The sequence below is a fragment of the Coenobita brevimanus genome, chromosome 61 (assembly GCF_032717465.1).
Source record: "Coenobita brevimanus isolate Jiangsu-jjx chromosome 61, ASM3271746v2, whole genome shotgun sequence".
NCBI classification, from domain to species: Eukaryota; Metazoa; Arthropoda; class Malacostraca; order Decapoda; family Coenobitidae; genus Coenobita; species Coenobita brevimanus.
Window position 1 is genome coordinate 29,307,768 of NC_137014.1, and position 23,362 is coordinate 29,331,129.

The 23,362-nt window shown below is 47.5% G+C and overlaps 1 protein-coding gene and 1 pseudogene across 1 annotated transcript in view; one reads left to right on the top strand and one right to left on the bottom strand.

The window, feature by feature from the left end:
- Positions 1 to 12,218, bottom strand: part of LOC145403816 (HIG1 domain family member 1A, mitochondrial-like) — a 123,905-nt gene extending 111,687 nt beyond the window's left edge. The window contains exon 1 of the mRNA XM_080275495.1: positions 12,171 to 12,218. The gene's annotated coding sequence lies outside the window, so the exon portion shown is untranslated. The remainder of the gene's footprint in view (positions 1 to 12,170) is intronic.
- LOC145403844 (5S ribosomal RNA) lies at positions 8,542 to 8,660 on the top strand (annotated as a pseudogene).
- Positions 12,219 to 23,362: the final 11,144 nt, after the last annotated feature.

The window sequence follows — 23,362 nt, forward strand, 5'->3', positions numbered from 1 at the left end:
GGTAGTTACGTTCTTGTAACCCCCGCGAAAAGTCAATTCCGCGAATACTCTATTAACAATTGAATCTTACACTTGTGTCCACCATGCTGCCCATCACACAGTCCATGTCCATACTGATTGCGAGACAATTCGCCGTCAGACAATTCCCCGTCAAAACATGGACGATTCCCCTTCAGAACAATTCACACCCTGGACGATTCCCCGCCATTCTATAAATATACTAATCAATACTTTTATCAATATACTTATTAATTAATCAATACTTTAATAACTATATTTCAGGGGGATCCAGCAAAGTCTATGTTCAGTAGTGTAGGTTCTGGATATTATTTATTAGTTGCTCCTTTAGTCAATAATTAACTTGTTTCTTCCTCGCTGTAGTTGCCTTTGAATTATATTCTAGCGTCACCCATAGCTATCTTCATTAATGAAGGCGAATTGTTTTGTGTTTGTTGTGACTGCGAATTGTCCCGAAACCTCCATACTCATCCCGAAATACCTTCTTACATGATTGAAAGCACATACTCCATTATGAAGGAAAAACGTAAACACCGTACTGTAATACACAATTATCTACATATTTATTCACAAAACAGTACAAAATAAAAAGATGCATTAACTGGTGATAGCAAACACTCCCACGGTCGTTTCTTAGCTGGTCCAGTAACACAATTTTCTCTGCTAAGGTCATAACTTTTCTTGATCGTTTTGTCACTTTGGAGTTCTTACTAATTGTATTATTAGCCTTTGGTGAGGCTGGCTTACGTCCTGGGGCCATGTGGAAAGCAAGTGGGAGGCAAGAGGCTCGTATCATACTGTGGTTACAAGTACACCTGACACGTGAGGCAGTCAGGCGTGGACTGAGGAATGAGGGGCAGAGAGCAGTGTTGCCATATCCAAACAACGAAATTATGCTAGGGCAATGAAAAAATTATGCTAGATTGAGCAAATTTGTTCCAAGTAAAAAATGAATTATGCTAACTTGAAGCTAAATGATAAAATTCTATACATATTCGTGCAACATATTAATTATGTATTGTTTACTATGAAAATATTAAAATGAACCTACATACAGTAAGAGGATAAATATCGGTTTTCTGCCCATACTGCTTTTTCCCACAAAACTTACGTTTTTCTGATGGATTTTGATGTGATTCATTCGATTTTGAGCATCATTTCCGTCAAAAATAACCAGATTTTGAGATATGACCCCCCCCCATCCCCCTGCAATAATGGGGGATCTTTGGGGAATCGGAGGTTATAGGGAGGGGGGGAAACACAGAAAATGGTCATTTCCGACTGAAATGAAGCTGAAAATCGAATGAATCATACCAAAATCCATCGGAAAAATCTAGGTTTCATGGGTAAAGTACAAAGCTCAAACTTATCCTAACCTAACCTAACCGAACCAAACCTAAAACCTAACCTAACCTAATCCAACCTAACCTAACCTAATCCAACCCAACCAAGCCCAAACTGAAAGTAACCAACTATTCAAACATCTTCTTACCTTATTCGTCTCTCCCTCTCTCTCTCTCTCTGATTTGTAGCTTTTATAAAATTATTCCAAAAATATTCCATTCCATTCTATATTATGCTAGAATGATTCTAAAACTTCTAATATGCTATAAAATATTCCAGACTCGAAAATTTGATCAAAATTATGCTAAAAAGAATAAAATTATGCTAGATATGGTAACACTGGCAGAGGGGCCGCGGGAAAGGGACAGAGGGTGGCGTGAGTTTACCGCGCTACAATTGGAAGCTGCGGGAATTTCAAATTTTTTGTTTTCTGTATATTCAAGGATATTTTAGTTGAACTTATTAATGCTAAGAAAATCCGCGAGAGGGCAAAACCGTAGACAAAAAATCCGCAAAAAATGCGGGATTACTGTATATATATATATATATATATATATATATATACACACATATATGGTAGTAATTTCCCCAAGTATGCAGGGGTTACGTAATAAGAAGGCGCTGCATAACTGGACTGATAAATGAATGTAAAAAATAGGGTCTGATCATGGCGCTTCCAAAAATTCACTCTTTTCGACCCTCAAACAAATATGTATTAATGAATACATTTCTTATGGAAAACATGCATTAAACTTAGAGAAAACATGTATTAGGATAATGAAAGAAATATTTATATGTACAGTTATGCATTTTGTTTATTAAATATTTAACTCACAATGTTAACATCTGAAATTCAGAAGACAGACCAAAGGCAGTTGATAGGTGTCCGATGCAGCCCCCAAGGGTGAGTTAGATGGCTATTCACCAAATTTGTTTGAAGATGAGTTGTTGAAAGGGGATGGGGCCACACTAGGGATGCCACCAGACACACCAGATGGCCTGGCACCAGGGTCTGCCACAGAAGGTGAATGCTGCTTGAAGATGGCTGTGACGCTAGCTAGGTGCATATGGTTGATGCGACTTTTGTAGATCTCCTTGTACTTGCGGACTAGCCTGTCAATTTCGTTGGCCTCAGACAACCCCTCAATGATATCAGGATTGACTTCCCTGAATAAGCTCTTCAGAATCTCTGCCTGTTCCAAGACTAGGGCTGCATCTTTATGATTAACACACCCGGGGCTCTGCTTTTCTTTGCCTTCACTTTCACTCACGGCTTCTTCTGTTTCTAACTCTTGAACCATTTCTTCTAAAGTCAGTTCCTTCTCACTACCATCCAAGACTTCCCACATAGACTCAGCTGTCATACCGGTACTGGCAAATGCAGAGCTCACACCTTGCAAATTGCACCAAAACTTCCTCACTCTCGGTGTTGGTCTTGTCATTCAGAGCTTCACCAGCATCTATAGCCAACCTCAAAAGTGGATGCGAAGCACAAACAATCCACTTAGTGCTGATTTCTTTCCAGACTATCACTGCATTGTCTACGGCATTCTTAACTGTGTATCCTTTCCGCACCATTCCCGAATTGTCTTCTTTATCGAGTTCTTCAGCCAATTCCATTTCTTCGTCATTTTCTGCCACAGATTGTAATTCTTGGCCAAAGCTTGTGTCCGTAGCCTCACAAAGCTGCTTGTAGGATCGAGCATAATATTTCCTCTTAAAAGATGCAACTATTTCCTGGTCCATGGGCTGCATGATCCAGGTTGCATGTTGTGGAAGAAATATAACCTTGATGTTTGGGTGTTGGCCTACAAGGATTTCAGGGTGGCCTGGGGTCCAGTGTACGGATGATTTTGTGGGTTAGATTTGTCCTCTTACAGAAAAGCTTGGTATAACAAAAGCACCATCAAACCAGCTGAGACATATCCTTCCATCCATCTGAGCTGCTTTATTGTGGTCCCAGTAGACATTAAGCTTGCTCATGTCCTGACTGTTATAGCACCATGGTCGAGCAGTGCGATAAACAGCCAAAAGTGGCAGCTTGCGGGTGTCTGTTGCAATGCATACCAATGACAGGGTCACTTAATCTTTCGCAGGTTTGAACCTTGGTGCTCCTCCATAAAAATGAACATCCCTTCAGGTATTTTTTTCCATTTAAAACCAGTTTTGTCGCCACTGTATACCTGGTCCATTGTGTACCCTCCTTCCTCAACTATCTTCATAAATTCTATGGGGTATGTCTTGGCTGTTTCTGTATCTGCACTCCCTTTCTCCCCAGTGACTTTTAAATGGTGTTTTTGCCGTCCCTTGAACCTATTAAACCACCTCTTTGATGCAGTAAAGCTATACACTTCTTTATTCTGGTTCAGTTTGTCATAGTAAGCCTTACCTGTTTCACAAATCATTTCTGAAGTTAATGGCATGTTTCTCTTTGCTTGATTTTCCACATAGCTACTCAATAATTTCTCAGTCTTAATGCGGTCTAAAGTCTTTGATGCACACGTTTAATATGTAATCTTGCACTAGAGGTTGAGTCTTTATAGCACTGCAGAATTTTCTTACAGTAGTGCACCAACTTTCGCTACAGCAGGATTCGCGGAATCCACTTTCGCGGCATGCACCAAATATTCCCTAGCTTTCACTTTCGCTTGAAAAAAATCGATTTTCGCGCACAAATTTGGGGTTTGGGACAATATTTTGAACTTTGAATTTCCTGCACCACCCGCCCGCAACCCACCGCCATCTTGAATGACGTCATGTCAACACTCTGTCCACCCATTCCCGCCATTGTGTACGAGCGTGCTAGCTCCATTGTGTTGGATTCTCACGGTTCAATGGCGTCTACTATACAAAGGGAAATTCAGCACAGAGTGGAAGTGTTGCATCAAGTTGCATCTGAGGAGGCAGAGAGAGAGAGTGGTAGCGAGGCAGCAAGAGGTGGCGCCAATACGTCTGGCGTGGCTAAATAAGCCCGCCACGCACCTCGGATACTTACCCCCAACATCCATTAAACACCTCAACCTGGTCTCTGTGGTATGTTTCTCCTCATATAATGTGTACTGTACAGTTTTTATTGTTTGTATCTCACAATGCAATGTACAATAGTGATTTGATGTGCTGTATTGCAAGTGAAAATGAAAATCTGATGTTACTTTAGGATAACCGGGAACCAATTAGCCTTTTTGCCATAAAGACAATGCCCCAACTTTCGCTAATTCCACTTTCGCGCATTATTTTTGGACCCAATTAGGCGCGAAAATTGGTGCCCCACTGTACTGTTCTTTCTAATGGCTCGGAAAGATGAAACATTCACACCAAAAAGTTGGCCACTGCACTAAAACTTTCTCCTCTTCCAAGTCTATCCAACACGTCTTTCTTTTGCTCAATATTCATAACTTTCACTACCTTCTTAGGTTTTGCACCACTCTGTACACCCAACTGAGGGTTTGGAGGGTTGGATGGTGTTGGGGTAGGGGGCTCAATTACTCAAATGTGGCAGAAAAAATTACACAATGCCGTGGCAGTAAGTACTGTACACAAGGCTCATAGCTGAATGACTGGAAGGTTGCTTGGCGGCTTGGGTGTGTGACATATTGTGATGTCACAAACATGGCCACCCAGTTTGAGCAGCTGAAAATCAGCTTGCACAGGAAGCCTTGTAATTTGAAGATCCATCTATTTTTGATAGTTTGGTCTCAATTCATCCACGTACTTCGAAACCGCATACTTTTGGATTGTGTACTTGGGGGTAGTACTGTACAGTGAAATCACCTAAGTCGTGGTCTTATGAGAATCGGCACATGTTGCAATTTGAGATTTTAGCGATTTAGAAATAACTAATCTTATGGGAAAAATTACTTGGGAGTCCGTCCGTTGGGAAAAGTTGCCCCCTTACCCCCAAAGCAACATCAAACTGGTCACTAGCAAACTCTAATAACCTGGAAAAGAAATCAGTAAAATACTTAATGGAAATGAACAATATTGTAAGATTCTTACCTGACTATGACTGACAACACTGCATGAATGGACATGGGAGGGGGGAGGGGTTCCTTATTACATCTAACTTCTGGGTGTAAGTTAACATTGGCTTCTTCTTCCCCTTCCTTGAAGAAGTTGTAGGCTTAGAAGGGTTACAATCAGCCATGGTAAAACTGGGAAGGCAGAGGTAACACACACACACACACACACACACACACACACACACACACACACAATCCTCTCATACACCACACCAGAACCACATGCCAACAGAAAGGAGACAATACACGAGCAGGAGAAGCCAGGCAGCGAGGCTCTCGTGCACATGCCCTAAAGCTTGGTGTAATTCACCGGGTCGGTCAGGATCACGTGATGGTTTTGTGATCATCGGCATTTTACCCTCCCGAAAGAGAGCTGAAAGGTCATATAGTCCGATCTAAGGGCAATGCCTTGACCTTCACACACGCACACACCCACCCTCTTGCTCAAGGAGGATGGTGACCACCTGCTTTGTCAGTGAAACTTTTTCACATCCCGAGCAAGGCGCGAACCCCTGTCTTAGCAGATGCTAGGCGAGAGCGTTACCACTGCACCAGCGATCGGTGTGGGAGAGAGGCGCTGTAATTGGCTTACAGTAAGTGCTATGCTTGAATATGATTGGTTTAGTAAATAACAGAGACCCTAAAGGAAAACTAGACAGCCAATATTTTCAGCTGTTTGTTGATTGGACAGCCAACATGGTAGCATTTTGATGCAAACGCCTCACAGCCCAGGTGCTGGTTGAATCAGCAGACTGTAGACTCATCTAAAAATACATCACATCACCTGCTGTGATATATGAATGGTTTATGAATAAAATAATGCTTTTTATTAATTTGAGCTACTGAAGATTTCCATTTTCATCTTCAATTCTACATATGTAAACACTGAAATAATCACCAAATTATAATGCTGACAAATCAAACTGTTGGTGACTGCAGCCCGCAGAGTCTCCTAAAAATACATCTCGTCACCTGCCGTTATACAAGAATGGTTGATGAACAAAACAATGCTTTGATTTTGTTCATTTGAGCTACTGAAGGTTTCTGTTATAATCAGCTCTAACATAGGTAAACACCTTGATAATCCATCCATCCGTCCATCATCCAATCCTATGTTGCACCATAAGAAGCGTAGAAGTTTGGCGCTAGGCAAGTTGGTCCTGACATTTAAGAAGAAAGTGACCAGCCTCACTCATCCCTGAGTGGCATTACATGAGCAATAAACCCCAACCATCCCTTGGACATAAACCTTCACTGGCTCAATTCAATTGGAGTGCTGTAATTACCCACTACACCACCAGGCGCCATAATTTGGTTATATGGTTACCACCCAACATAGTACATGGTTTCCTGGTGTAGCTACAGGAAACATGATAATAGCTGTATTATAATGATGATAAACCAAATGTTGGCAGCTGCAAAATGGGGGGGGCGGGGCTGTCTATCTATTTATAGTCAGATGCCACAATCCTGTGAGGAATGGCCGTTTTTCTTTGTTAATCGTTTTTCAGGGAGGGGCTCTACCCCTCCACCAACACACCTGTTGACATAAAGGGAACACATATGGGTTGGTTATATGGTTACCACCCAGCACTGCAAATTGTTTCCTGACTTACAAGAAGCCATTAGGCTTGTCATTCAATGTACAGCAACCTGAAAAGGATAGAAGAGAAATAAGAAGAAACAGGAAAGATGGGAGAAACAAGAAGAGAGAGCAGACTATCTATATCTATATACCTAGGCTGCTTCCCCCAAGGAAAGGAAGGTAGCTGAGACAGGACGATACACTCCCCATTTACTCATCCATTCAAACATATTCATTCGCATCTTAGCCCCAAAGGAGTGAAGGGACAGATCCTCACCGCACCACACCGCACAAGGGTCAACTGTGCAGTGCAATCAGTGACATCTGCAGCAGGACCCGACAGCAGAGCTGGTTTACCCCTGCCGCATCATAATAGACCCATCCCCTTACCTGCACCTGACCTGACTAGCTGATCAGACCAAATGCGGGAGAATATCCCCTCAGGGCTGCGTCATCATTTATTCATTCACAATTTCTCTCCATTTATTTCTGTCACGCACAGCCACTCTTCCTTGCTCAACAGACATCCCTTTTCCATCCAGCGCTCTCTTCACACTGTCCATCCATCCTATTCGTGGTCCCCCTCTCAGCCTTACACCTCTAACATCAGATATACAGTGGGGCACCAATTTTCGCGCCTAATTGGGTCCAAAAATAATGCGCGAAAGTGGAATTAGCGAAAGTTGGGGCATTGTCTTTATGGCAAAAAGGCTAATTGGTTCCCGGTTATCCTAAAGTAACATCAGATTTTCATTTTCACTTGCAATACAGTACATCAAATCACTATTGTACATTGCATTGTGAGATACAAACAATAAAAACTGTACAGTACACATTATATGAGGAGAAACATACCACAGAGACCAGGTTGAGGTGTTTAATGGATGTTGGGGGTAAGTATCCACTTTTTATCACCACCACTGCCTCCCGGCCCTCCCCCCACACCACCAGGCCCTTTCCCCACACTACCAGGTATAGTAGAGGCCATTGAACCGTGAGAATCCAACACAATGGAGCTAGCACGCTCGTACACAATGGCGGGAATGGGTGGACAGAGTGTTGACATGACGTCATTCAAGATGGCGGTGGGTTGCGGGCGGGCAGTGCAGGAAATTCAAAGTTCAAAATATTGTCCCAAACCCAAAATTTGTGCGTGAAAATCGATTTTTTTCAAGCGAAAGTGGAAGTTAGGGAATATTTGGTGCATGCTGCGAAAGTGGATTCCGCGAATCCTGCTGTAGCGAAAGTTGGTGCACTACTGTAGTTATCTTTTTCACCAATCGCTCATTATCTATTCTCTCCATATGCCCAAACCATCGCAACACCCTCTGCTCAACTCTACCAGCCATCTCCCGAACAACTCCAGTTCTCCTTCGCACTTCATCATTTCGCACTCGATCCATACGCGTCACTCCACACATACTCCTCAGACACCTCATCTCCATTACATTCAAACTTTTCCTCTCTGCTACATCCATATTCCATGTTTCAGCCCCATATAACGCAGTCGGTACCACAACACCCTCATACAGCCTTCTCTTTACATCCATTCTAAGCAAACGACATCTAAACACTTGTTTCATTCCTTCCACGTTGAGTACACCGCTTCCCGTCCGATCAGCGAAGTTAAGCAATGTTGGGTCTGGTTAGTACTTGGATGGGTGACCGCCTGGGAACACCAGATGCTGTTGGCATCCCTACATGTCAAGTGGGGTTGGTGGAGGATTAGTGCCCCTCCCTGTAAAACAATTAACTCTAAGCTCTTGGCCACCCCGTCTGGGATACATGGCGTCTGGCAATGAATGAAAAAAATCGTACCTACTTCATTCATTCTAAACTTCACTTCTGCATCTATCTTCCATCCACAGCAACATGTGACCCTAAATATTTAAAACACAACCTCCTCAAGCAACTCACCATTCAAAACTACATTCATCCCTCTACCACCTACCAACTTCGTACACTTCATCACTTTACTCTTATTCTCATTTACTTTCAATTTCCTCCTTTCACACACACCCTTTCAAAGTCCTCTACCAACTGTCTCAATCTCTCTGAATCAGCCACCAGTGCAGTATCATCTACAGACAGCAGCCGCTTCAGATTCCACTCTCCACCATCAACATTCACCAGACTCAGACCTCCACCTAAAACTGTTGCATTCACCTCCCTTACAGACACAGAATGATAAAAGTGAAAGAAGAAGTAGGTGGCACTGCATCAAGTGAGTGGATTACGGTCACCACCACCTACCGGTACCAAAATGAGGGGGAGTGCTGTGCTTTTTTACTGGTGCTTTTTGCCCTTATTACTGGTTTCATTGTGCTGCATTTGGGTGCAATGACACTTATAGACGTTCTATGCAACTTTTGTGACTTCCTTGTGATCCACCAAGATGGATTATTATAGGATATTAAGGTGAAGAAAGCAAGCTGGTCTGCGAGTGTGTTATCAGCTTTGCTAAGCAAGCTGTACTTGACCCACATCCGCATAGGGAGGTAAGTCTTGATTATATCCCAATGGAAACCAATTATGGATATCATAAAGAACAACAATCTTTACATTTAACCATAACTATCACAGTTAAAAATTGTGGGGAAAATAAGTAAACAATCTATCTATAGCCCGACACCCTAATCCCGCAAAGGGTGGCCGCAGACAAAATGCCTCCAAGTCGCTCTGTCACCCACCATTTGACTATCCTCCCCCCAAGTCACCCCTCCCTCCCTCATATACCTCTCTACTCCATCCCTCCACCTCATTCTCAGTCTACCCCTCCCTCCACCTCACCTACATATATCCTCTTAGTCAGACTTTAATTCTCCATTCTCTTCACATGTCCAAACCACCTCCGTGTATTTCTCCTAATCTTCTCAACCACATCCACATCCACCCCACAACGTTCCTTCACTTCTTCATTCGTCAACCTGTCCCTCCATGTCACTCCATATGCTCCTCTCAAGTAACTCATTTCAACTGCTCTCACTCTTGACTTGTTCCCCTCTTGCAAGGTCCACGCCTCGCTTTCATACGTCAGGGTAGGGATCACAATACTATTATGCAGTGACTTCTTAACTTCCATACTCACCTCCCTATTTCTTATCACTGCTTTCAGTGTACCAACAACCTTCCTTCCCTGCTGTACCCTTTCACGCACTTCATCCCCCAAAAGTTCCATCCTTACTCATCACACTACCCAAGTACTTGAATGCACTCACATTCTCCATATCCTTACCATCCAACCTCACTGCACACTCTGTGACTTCATTCCTCTCAAACACCATAACTTTACTTTTGTTTACATTAACTTTCAGATTCCTCCTCCTACACACTGTCCCAAATTCATTCACCAAAGTAAACAATGCTGGTGTTAACTGATCTGGCATCGTCTGGGAACTCATCCCAGATCTTTGTATGGTTCAAAATTAGCCTACCTGATACAATGCAGAGAGGAAAATCTCATTTTTATACAGCTTTACTTATTAAGAAACCACCATTTGTGCAAACAGCATAACAGATGTTCAAAAATGCACTGGAAACCCTTCACTTTCGAGGTTGCAATCAAGAATTACATAAAATTTTCACAAAATTCAATATTGCAAACCGTTGCATGATGTTGCCGCGTATTATGAATTCACTGTTTAGAAATGCACAATTTATGAGATTCCACTGTATTTATAAGAGAATTCTGTCTGCCTGTCCTCTATTGAAATCAAAGGGGATGCATATAATCTCCCTAAAGAGCTCAAACAGGTGTAACTTCTTATGACAAATTTAGATGTATTAAGTTGTTAAAATTGCAAACTGGTGGATTTTCTAAATGTCCCTCTGTTGGTTCAAACTGGAACCACACGTTTTACAATTCTTCTAACGACACATTTTGGAGTGTTGGAAAAGAGCAAGCCCAGAAAGCAGTGAAGGCAAGGCGAGTAGAAACTTGTATGTAAAACTGAGGGTTAGTTACGACTGATCAGCTGGGTGGGGTAGGCAGGCATGGTTGAGTGGATGGGTTGGTGTTGAGGGGCAGAGTGGGCATTAGTATGAGTGGGTGTGGTGGGGCAGCATAGGTGGGCAGAATGGAGGGTGAATGGGTATGGGAGGCAGGGAGAGTGGTACTAAGGGTGGGTTATTGCGTGGGAAAGGACAGTGGGAGAGGTTGGTGGATGGGTGAGGAGGGAGAGTGGGAAAGGTTGGTGAGTGGGTGGGCAGTGGCAAAATAGGTCCATGGGGAATACATCCCTGGGGAAATGGGCCCATGGAGGAACACAGGTTAAATGGGGCCCAGGGTGTCTTTTTCCACAGAAGGGAGTGGCCATCCAGGGTCCCAAGCAATGCCAATAGGTACCATCAACACTGGATACCTTTGCTACTTAAAAAAAAAAAAAAGGAGGAAAGTTTTGGTGCTAAACCACTCACAGTGCAACTACCCATATTCCTTGAGGTAATAAAAACTTCAGTGCAAAACCACTTGGGGCAAAACTGTGTTTAGGGCAAAACCAACAGGATTTTTAACTTAGTAGTGCAGCCTGTATCCACAACAATGTACTATTGTTAATATTTCCACTGGTCCCCTGAACGGGGATTAACTAACATAATCTGGCAAGGGCCAGAAAGTCAGGATTCCTCACATCCTGCAAGGGATTGATTTCTTAATACCATAAACTCACCTTTATTCATTAGTGAACACTACCGGTACTCTGCAAGATACCACTCCAATATGATTCTGCCACAATTACTTTAATGGCTAACATTATATGATTCATTACCAATCTCCTGCATTATGGTATGATACATGGCAATACATTTCATATTGATGAATATTCAATAAACTGGACAGTTTTAGGTCCGGCTAAGATATACGGTAACTTACGTCATTCACTGGTTAAAAAAAGTCACCATGACCTTGACTTCAATATCACAGTAGTATAATATAGTACTGTACCATATAAAAAAAATAATGCCGTGGTTACTGGCCGGTAACCATTGCAAGTTACCTCAAGTACGGCTATACTGTATATCATGAACTAAAGTGTCCAACCGAAGGTAGTCATATTTTTATTTAAAGGTAAAGGTTATAATTATATTTCTCTAGGTAAAGGCTATAATTTTACTATACTCGAGATACATGTAGAATCTCTTTGTTTTATATTCCTTTGAGGTACCAATTCCCTAAAGTTGATGGCCAAGATCCCTTTTAAACCAACCTTGATTTGGCAGGGACAAGACGAGCGATCTCCTCTCCGTGCACTCTCTGCGGACACTTGACAACTTGCGCAATCTCCAGTTCTCACTTGTAGGAATATAACTGTTGCAGCATTGCATTAGTTGATCACTGAGTTACTTACAATTGTTAATATATAATATCAGTAGAGCAAAAATACTACATGCTTAATTTTTTTATGACAATACTGTTAAATATTTATCTTGTATGAGCTTTGTTTTGATCCATTTTAAAACATTTTAAATAATAGTTTTATGTTGCTATGATTAGTAATGTTATATCATAGTACTGCGAATAAATTACGTATTTTGGCATCCATTTTAATAATACAGTAAAATCGGCAATAAGAAAAGAATAGTACTTGTTTGTCTTCAGTAAACTTAAGTCGTATAAGCGAATCGAACAGGTTTGTTTACTTCATGACGTCAGCTTTCACTAAGGACAAGTGCATGACGTCAATATTTTGTTTCCTCATCTATTTGATGTAACAATAAAGTGCAGAAAATGCTGATTTTTAGGAGCTGAGCCTATACCTGTCCAAACATTTAAACTGTGTTAAAAAAAAAAAAAAAAAAAGCTCAGTGCATGGCAAGAACCGGAAGCATGTCGTCAGACGTTTGAAGTGGCCGTCATAGCAATGCATTTGCTTATCAGTTCAGGTAAGACATAGGGGTCTTTCTCTCTCTCTCTCTGTCTCGGAAAATACATTTAGAAAAACTAAAGTTTCTTAACATCTGTTTATAAATTGTATTATCGGTCTTGCTTGTCATAATTCAGACAGCTGAATCCAGGGTAATTTCCGTTTTTTTTTTTTTTTTCCACGTGACTCTTGTTACAGTCCATAATGCAACTGCTTGGAAGTAAACCTATTCGCAATGGGAGATGTTCCGTGAGCCGAATGAGTGTCTGAGGACTGGGAGCAACAATAATAATCTAAGACATATATGAACCTAAAGGGTTAATTTGGAATGTTTCTAACCATTTCTAAAATGCCGGGAATAGCGACTGAGGGCAACATGACACCCCCTCGAGGAGCCTACGGAGGGGCAGACAGCGCGACCCGACCCAGGGCGAAAAGGAGATAAGTCCGCCCGGGCCGCGAGCCCCTATGACCCGGAACTCACCCGCCACCACTACAGCAGGAAAAGGAGACTACCCTGCAGGCGAGCTGACCCTCGACAGGATCGGGGTGGAGCTATTCCTCTAGCCCCAGGCAGCGCCCCTGCGACAGCAAGTAGCCATGCCCTTTTTTAAACAGCCTGCAGCCGCTCACCCCTTGTTCAAGAGACGGCCAGTAGCTGCTCACCCCTCCCTTAGGAGACGGCCGGTTGCCGCTCCCGCCTTAGTCAGGAGACAGCTGGTAGCCCGCTCCAAAGGTGCCCTTGAGATGGCCAGTAGCTGCTCACCCCTCCCTCAGGAGACGGATGGTAGCGGCTCCCGCCTTTGTCAGGAGACAGTTGGTAGCCACTCAGCCCTCCCTCAGGAGATGGCCGGTAGCCGCTCCCACCTTCGTCAGGAGATGGCTGGTAACCACTCCCGCCTTCATCAGGAGACAGCCAGTAGCCACTCTGAAGGTGCCCGAGACGGCCGGTAACCATTCTGAAGGTGCCCCTGAGACGGCCGGTAGCCACTCAACCCTCCCTCAGGAGATGGCTGGTAGCCACTCCAAATGTGCCCCTGAGACGGCCGGTAACCACTCACCCCTCCTTCAGGTGATGGCCGGAAGCCACGCCTGTAAAAGGCCATGGCCAGTAGCAAGGCCCTACGGCAGGAGATGGCCAGAAACTGCTCCTCAATCAGGTGCTGCCACACCCCCACGACGTGACATCCTCCAGGAGGAGGGTCCCAGTCCCGAGGACCTGTGGAGAGGCCTTGTGCTATCCCCAGGGTTGTTCACCCAGCTGGCTCCAGAGGGACCATTCCTGACAGACTCCGACGATGGCCGACACCGCAGCTCATTCCTGACAGCGTCCCTGACAGCAGGAGACCGCAGCCACCGGGCCCCTGAGGCCACCCCCAGGACCCCTGGGCGAGGCCTCTCCTCACCCTAATGCAGGCGACCCTCGTCCTCCCTCAGGCGCCTGAGTGAGCACTTCAGGACACTGTTCGGCCCCAGCCCTGAGGGCCACACTCCAACTCCCAGCCCTGACAGTGCTGAGCCCTTCGCCGCCCACAGCCCCGGACGAGAGAGGATGCCCTTACAAGTGATCCCGTGGCTGCTAGATACAGAGGTCCCCCGCAGGGCTCAGCCCCCATCAGGAGCTGGGTGGTGAGTCCTCCTGCTGCCCCCCACTAACCACGCCGCCACCCCACTGACAGTGAGTGACAGTGAAGAGTGCTGTGACAGTGTAATAGTGACTTGAATATCGAGCAGTGTATTATCCGAGAGAACCTAAGTCCAAGGCCCATTAATGTATGATAGTTACGATTTGGGTAAACAGTGAAATAGTGCAAGCAAGAAGATCTAATAAGAGTGCAGTGATTTCAGTGAACATCAGACTCGGCCGTAACAGTGTAATTCCTCTGCAATACAAGACATGTAAAGTAGTTGCCCAGCCTAAACAGTTTATATTTCCCTCCAAGTGACAGTGATCTATTCCCCTGCCTAACAGACTGCAAACACTGTTCATTGTGCCATTCACCTGCCATCCTGAACTATTGTCTAAATGGTATCCTGCGCGATACTACTGTCCACAATGCTTGCACATGACTTATAATTACCCAGATTCTCATTGTTGTGACATCTACCTGTTCCACATATAGAATTAGTCAATATACATGTAAGGTTGTTGCCTTGAGTTTTTGTGTCCTGCATTTTTCTTATTTGTCTAAGCTCTGGTCTAGAAAGGGAACCCGGCTAAACACTAGACGTTCAAGGGACAGGAAGCTGACCCTTAAACACCTAGCATAACACTGGTGGACAGTGGTGGTACTTGACCCGGGCATACGAGAGAGGCATTCAGAAAATACTGGAAAAATGGCAACCAAACCTCACGTGCAAGTGCCTAAATTTGACCCACAACAGTACGATGTCCACACGTATCTTGCGATTTTTTGTTTTTTTTTATGTGTCTGACTCTGGTCAAAGGCTTCAGGGCCTATATCTCAGGGGCAGTAGCCTATCCGAAGGCCCAGTAGTCCTCCTACACCTCCACATGTCACCACTTCGGTGCTAACACCCACCGTCCATATTGAATACATGCTAGAGCTGTCTCATACAGGACTGGTGTATTGGTATTAGCAGGGGTACTTTTATGACATGTCGGCGGGTCATCTGGTGCATCAGGAAAGTCTGCTTCTATGAAATTCAAATCCTTAAACTGTTCCCTGCCCCAGCCAGGATTCGAACCTGGGTCCATCAGGACTGCAGGCCGCCTCTCTACCGATTCAGCCACCGCCTCCCCATTGCTAGATATCGGGTTTGAGGATGACAAACAAAAAGTAGCAGTAACACTCCCACTACTGGGCAAAGCAGCAGCAAATATCGCGCCAAAAATCGTCCTTGGGCTCACATGGCAAAACTTTACGAAGCTCATGATCTAAGCCATCACACCCTCACTAGGAAAAGCAGTGGCACTATCCCAGTTGGGTAGCCTGACATATGATGGGAATTTGAATGATACTTTAATCCAAGCCAGACGCCTGGTTACTGCCGCCTACCCAGAGGCAGATGACTAAACCCGGGAACAACACACTTTCAACACCCTCCTCAGAGTCCTCCCCAGCATGGTCAAGGAGCACTTCACGATCCACGACCCGATAGGAGACCTGGACAGGGACATCCAAGTTATATGACGCCTTCTGATCTTCCGCCCTATCCCCAAACAAATCAGTGTGGTGAGTAAGTTCCTCACAAACAAACCTGCACTGCCAATCAAGCCATGTCTGCCTATGCCACACACCAGCCCCACCCCAACTCCCAGGGTGCACCCCACCCACAGATGCCTCAGCCATAAGGAGAACCCTAATCTCATCCTGATTAATCCCCTGGGAGTTCTAAGCGTGCAGCACCAGGTGCCCACTCCATGACATCAAGGACCGACTTAAGGCTGCTAGACACAAGCCAACCACCCTAGCTCGACATAAAGTCTCCTCCTTAGAAAATGAGGAGCCAGCTGATGAACTCGCACCTGCAGAGGAAGCTGAACCCGGGGAGATGGAACCAGAAGAGGAAGAAGGCGGTCCATGACAGTTGGATTTTTAGGACTGCCCCTGCACCTCTCCACGGTGGCGGGGGCCACTTCCCCCAAATATCATCCCCCAGTCTATAACACAATGAGGCTGAATGGGGTGAAAGCCAGACTTCTGGTTGACATGGGAGCGGCGAGATCATGCCTGTACAATCATTTTTACTCCCATCACAAGTCAACCCTTGGCCCGCTTTTCCCAACGTCAATGCATCTTGTGGACGCGGGGGATGGCCCCCTGCCTATTCGTGGGGAAATTCGGGCCCTTCGTGTCGACACCCACTAACCAGCATCGTCACAACACAAATTCATCATATTTGACTCCGCCTCCCACAATTGTGATGGATACCTTGGACTGGACCTGTTACAGAAATTAAAAACCACCATCGATTGCCACAACAGACAGCTTCAGTTCCAGAAGTCCCCTGACCCTCCCCCGCCAGCAGTGTGCACCTCCACACCCCAACCCCAGCCAAACCGCCCCCTCTTCTGTCTCTCCCCCTCCTCTCCAATGTCCCCTGCCATTACCTCCTCCACAGTAACGATTCCCCCCCACTACGAAACCTGGTTGCCCCTGAACAGGCCCACGGGTACGTCCGTCCTGTTCTTCCCCCACCTGCCAACCGTGACCCTCTCGGTCTGCATTTTGCCTCCCACTATTCTCCCCCCTCATGTTACGGCAGTCTGGATTGCTAACCTCGCTCCCTCCCCCCTAACACTACCCAAAGCGCTCGTAATAGGAGAGATGGAAGAAGCCGAGCCTTGCCCCTCCCTCCCCAGCTCCCCCTCCCCTACCCCCATCCCCAACCATATCTCCCCCCACCAATCTGATGCCCTCCGCTGCCTTCTTCTGGACTTCCAGGACCTGTTCATGGCAGGACCCACTGACATTGGACATACCACCTACCTCACTCACGAGATTCACACGACAGGTCCGCTGATCTGCAGGCCATCCTGGCGAAAGAATCCCAAGCAATGGGAGGAAGAAGAGCGCCAGGTTCAGGAATGATCGAGGCTGGAGTCGTTTCCCCTTCCACCAGCCCCTGGTCCTCCCCCGTCATGCTCGTGAAGAAGGATGGCACCATGCAGTTCTGCGTCGATTATCGCCGGCTCAATGACGCCACCATCAAGGATGCCACCCCACTCCCCAGGATAGACAACTCCCTTGACTCCTTATATGACGCATCCTGGTTGTCCACCCTAGACCTCCAATCAGGGTACTGGCAGGTATCAATGCAGCCAGAAGACAGAGGCAAAACCGCTTTCTCTACCAGCAATGGAAAGCACTACGAGTTTAATGTCCTGCCCTTCGGCCTCTGTAATGCCCCTGCCACCTTCTCACGATTGATGGAGTCTGTCCTCAGTTGCCTCACCTTGGAGATCTGTTTGGCCTACTTAGATGACGTGATTGTGTTCAGCAGGACCTGGGCTGACCACCTCCAGCATCTCCGAAAAGTCTTTTCCCACATCGACAAGCCGGCCTCAAACTACGGCCGTCTAAGTGCGTCCTAGCTGCTAGAACTGTCTCCTTCCTGGGGCTCATCATCTCCCAGGACGGAATCTCCCCCGACTCGGACAAGCTCCGCGCCATCGCTGACATCCCCCCTCCACAAGACGTCCACGGAGTCCGAGCCTTCCTTGGCCTGACCTCCTATTACCGACGCTTTGTGAAGGGATTTGCCCACATTGCCAAGCCACTCCACGACATTACCCAGAAGGGAGAACCTTTCCTCTGGATGGATGAGAGACAAGCCGCCTTCCAACAACTAAAGGACAAACTCATCTCCGCCCCGATTGTGGCCTTCCAATGTCTCCTTGATAGCAATAGGCGCTATGCTAGCCCAGGTCCAAGAGGGCCACAAACCCATCATCGCCTGTGCCAGCCGCACCCTCAATCAGGTGGAGAACTACGCCGCCACGAAGAGGGAATGCCTGGGCATTGTCTGGGCTTTGGACCACTTCTGGGTGTACCTGTTGGGGACCCAAGTTACCATCATTACTGACCACTAATCTCTCCAATGGCTGCGGCAGTCCGGCACCCACATTGCACAGCTCATCAGATGGTGCAAAACACTGGAGGAGAATAACTACGAGATCTACCACCCCGGCAAACTTCACACAAATGCAGATGCTCTCTCCTGGCTTCCCATCAATGCTGTACAGCCCGAGCCCGATCTCCTCTGACAGTGGCAGTATAAAGAACGATCCCCTTGGATCCCCCAGCATTTCTTCCAAAAATTACACTGCCAGGGCGACCACCTATTTACCACATTGGGGCACATAGTCCTCATCCCTGACACCGCCCTCAACGCCCTCTGACACCTACACACACATAATGGGATCCACTTGGGCGCAAAGAAACTCCCGCAGGCTTTCAATGACACATATTGGACCCCCAACCCATCCATCCTAGTCAAAGATAATGTCCAATACTGCCGGGCGTGCACCCTAGGGAAAGGCATCACCCGCACTATCGGCCCGTCAGGCTACATCACTGTCCACAAGCCCTGGCAGTTACTATCCATCGATATAGTGGGGCCTCTGCCACCAAAATCAGGCTATCTGTATGTCATCAGTTTTGTTGATACATACTCAAAATTCATCATTGCCTGCCCGGCAAAGGAATATCATGTCATTGCAGTTGCCGATGCAATGATCCGTCATGTTTTCCCATATTTTGGCATCCCACAGGCTATCCACTCTGATAATGCCCTGGAGTTCACCAGTAAAATCTGGCAGGAGTTAGCTCAAATCTTCAGGTACCACATCTCCCTCTCGTCCCCCTACTGGCCACAGGGCAACGCCATTTGCAAACAAAGCCATCACACCTTATTGAACCAGCTCTGCACCCGGATAGAAGAAACAAAGAACGACGACTGGCCCGCACATGTCAAAATCATGCAATGGGGCATAAACTCTTGCCCACGAGAGGACGGCATATCACCCTACGAACGTGTGTTTGGGGAAGTGCCTTTCCTCCTACCAATGAAGCGACACATAAACCCCCCTGCAACCTCCCCCACCTCTGATCCCCTTCACCATCTCAAAAGGCGGCTTTCTCACCTGCATAGTAGCTTGGACCTCCAACCTGACACTGCCTCCAACCCATACAAGCCAGGTGACACTGCCATGGTAGCACAGCTCCCTACACCCCACAAGCTTGCACCTCGCTATACAGGCCCATACACCATCACTAACGTCCCCAAGCCCTACCAAGTGACGGTTATCACAACACGCCCTGCACACTCAGGAATCGCCATGCGCACCCATTCTGTGCCCCCACTCCCCCAAACCCCACCCCGTGCCCCACGCCACCCTCCAAGTCCGCCTCACCTCCCCCAACCACCTACGACTGCCACATATCCCCCTTGCCTTCCCTCTCAGCCTCCCCCTCCCCGTTCTCTACCACCCCTCCCCCCGTCATGCCGCATTACACCTCACCTGAAGACTCACCGACACTGCAAATTCCCGACCTCTCCCTCACCCCTTCCCCGCCGTCCTCCCCATCCCCCACTCCTGCTACCACCTGTCCCACCCACGTGCCTCTGCCCACCCAGCCTTCACCCCACCCACCACCCATCTCTACCCCCAGCCCTGTCACCACCCCTCCACCCCCACATGCCCCACCTGCCTCCCCATTCCCCATGCCCATCACCACATGTCCCTCCCACTGACCAACCTCTACTGCACCCACCCACAGTTAACACTGCCCATTGCCCAACACCACTCTCAGCTCTGCCACCGCACCACCACCCCCACACAAGCCGCCCACCTCCCCACCACCCTCAACTCCACTACACTGCCCACACGCACCCAACTCGCCACCCACACCCACCCTAAAAACCACCATCACATGTTCTGGTTGCCTTTCCTGCCCACCTGCCCAATATGCCCCCACCCCTACACCACCCACCTCACTGCAACACCGCATTCCCCCTCCTAACACTAGTCCCATCACACTCTTGCTACACCAAGCCCAAATCCCAGCCACCACCACTCCCCAGAGACATCATGCCACATTGCCCTGTCATAAAACCCCACACTCCATGGCGATCTCCAGCATTCAGCACAGCTTTCTACAGGAGACAAGACCTACCAGCATGAGAATCAGACGAGCCACATGGGCGCTACCCTTTGGACACAACAATCCTATCCGTGGCCTCCTCCATTTCCTGCGACTCCTCTACACCACCATCGACACGTCCACCCTCCTCATCACCTGCGACACCCAGGTGGATGAAAATTCAGCCACCACAGCATGGAACACCCTCCTTCAACATCTCCAACCTGTGCACCACACCAACAACACCTATCTATCACCTCCAGTCACGGGTACATGACTTTTTCCCCGACGACGGTGGTAAAATGCCGGGAATAGTGACTGAGGGCAACATTACACCCCCGGTAGGAGCCTACGGAAGGGCAGACAGAGTGCGACTTGACCCCAGGCAGCAGGGACATAAGTCCGCCCGGGCCACGCGCCCCTATGACCCGGAACTCGCCCGCTGCCACCATAGCAGGAAAAGGGGACTACCTTGCATGCGACTGACCCTCAACAGGATTGGGTGGAGCTATTCCTTTAGCTCCAGCCAGCACCCCTGCAACGGCCAGTAGCCACTCACCCCTTCTTCAGGAGACGGCCAGTAGCCGCTCCCACCTTCGTCAGGAGACGGCTGGTAGCCACTCTGAAGGTGCCCTAGAGACGGCCGGTAGCCGCTCACCCCTCTTTCAGGAGACGGCCGCTAGCCGCTCCGATGGTGCCCTTGAGATGGCCGGTAGCCGCTCTGAAGGTGCCCTTGAGACAGCTAGTGTCCGCTTACCCCTCCTTCAGGGGATGACAAGTAGCCGCTCCCGCCTTTGTCAGGAAACAGCTAATAGCCACTCCAAAGGTGCCCTTGAGATGGTCAGTAGCCGCTCATCCCTCCCTCAGGAGATGGCTGGTCGCCGCTCCCACCTTCGTCAAGAGACGGCTGGTAGCCACTCCGAAGGTGCCCTTGAGACGGCCAGTAGCCACTCCCGCCTTCGTCAGAGTTGGCCGGTAGCCGCTCTCCCCACCCTCAGGAGACGGCTGGTAGCTGCTCCTGCTTTTGTCAGGAGACGGCTGGTAGCCGCTCCTGCTTTTGTCAGGAGACGGCTGGTCGCCGCTCTGAAGGTGCCCCTGAGACGGCCAGTAGCTGCTCACCTCTCCCTCAGGTGGCGGCCAGAAGCCACGCCCCTAAAAGGCCACTGCCAGCAACCGGGCCCTACGGCAGAAGACGGCCAGAAGCTGCTCCCCCATCAGGTGCTGCCACACCCCCATGACTTGATATCCTCCAGGAGAAGGGTCCCAGTCCCGAGGACCTGTGGAGGGATCCTGTGCTAGTCCCAGGGTTGTTCTCTGCCCAGCTGGCTCCAGAGGGACCCTACCTGACGGACTCTGACAATGGCCGAAGCCGCAGCTCACTCCTGATGACGTCCCCGACGGCAGGATACCACAGCCTCTAGGCCCCTGAGGCCAACCCAGGACCCCTGGGCGAGGCCTCTCACCACCCCGATGCAGACAATCCTCATCTTCCGTCAGGCTCCTAAGTGAGCACTTCAGGAGGCTGTTTGGCCCCAGCCCTGAGGGCCGCACTCCAACTCCCAGCCTTGACAGTGCTGGGCCCTCACTGCCCACAGCCCCGGACGAGAGAGGACGCCCTTATGAGTGATTCCGTGGCCACTGGATACAGAGGCACCCGGCGGGACTCAGCCCCCATCAGGAGCTGGGTGGTGAGTCCTCCTGCCGCCCCCCCACTATCCACGCCGCCGCCCCAGTGACAGTGTAATAGTGACTTGAATATCAGTTAGATTATTATCGGAGGGAACCTAAGTCCAAGGCCCATTAATGTGTGATAGTTACGATTTGGGCAAACAGCGAAATAGTGCAAGCAAGAAGAAAGATCAAATAAGAGTGCAGTGATTTTAATGAACATCAGACTCGTCCGTAATAGTGTAATCCTCTGCACTACAAGACCTGTAAAGTAGTTGCCCAGCCTAAATACAGTTTATATTTCCCTCCAAGTGACAGTAATCTATTCCCCTGCCTAACAGACTACAAACACTGTTCATTGTGCCGTTCACCTGCTGTCCTGAACTATTGTCTAAATAGTATCCTGGGTGATACTACTGTCCACGAGACTTGCACATGACTTATAATTACCCAGATTCTCGTTGTTGTGACATCTACCTGTTCCACACATAGAATTAGTCAATACACCTGTAAGGTTGCCTTGAGTTTTTGTGTCCTGCCTCTCTCTTATTTGTCTAAGCTCCGGCCTAGAAAGGGAACCCAGCTACACACTAGGCGTTCAAGGGACGGGAAGCTGATCCTTAAACACCTAGCATAACAATTTCATTGGGAGATTATCTGTTATAAGTTCACTAAAGCTTTGCATATTTACCATGAGGTGCGTCATGGAATGAATGAATAGTACCCATGCATTCCCTGCGTACCCAGGATCTCTGTTAAGGAGGTCAGAGCAGGGTTGTAGACACTCACACGAAGAAGTAACAAATATTCACAGTACACAGTCTGCTTTACACCGGGGATGTGTTGACTCCACTGCCAAGAAGTTGGGTTGCATTCTACGATGACCCAGCAGATGAGGGAACGAGTGGTCATGCACGTGAGTCATTGAGGTGATGGATGAAGGTAGGACCTCTTGACGACGGAAAACAAAGCAACCTGAAGGCGATTATTTTGTTCTTGGCCATCCCCTCCGGGAATACAACATCTAGCTATAAACAGAAAGATATCGACATTATTAAACAATTCTTTAAAACTCTCCATCATCCATCTACAATTTTTTCCACAGAAATATCATTTAGTAAACCATCTGGCCTTGCTGTTTTCCCGAATAGCAATTTCGTGAAGCATTTGTACCATGAAAATCAGGTGAGTCCATATTAAGAACACAATAACATACGAATGGAGGATGCATGCATTAGGCGGTGGATGGGCCATGCT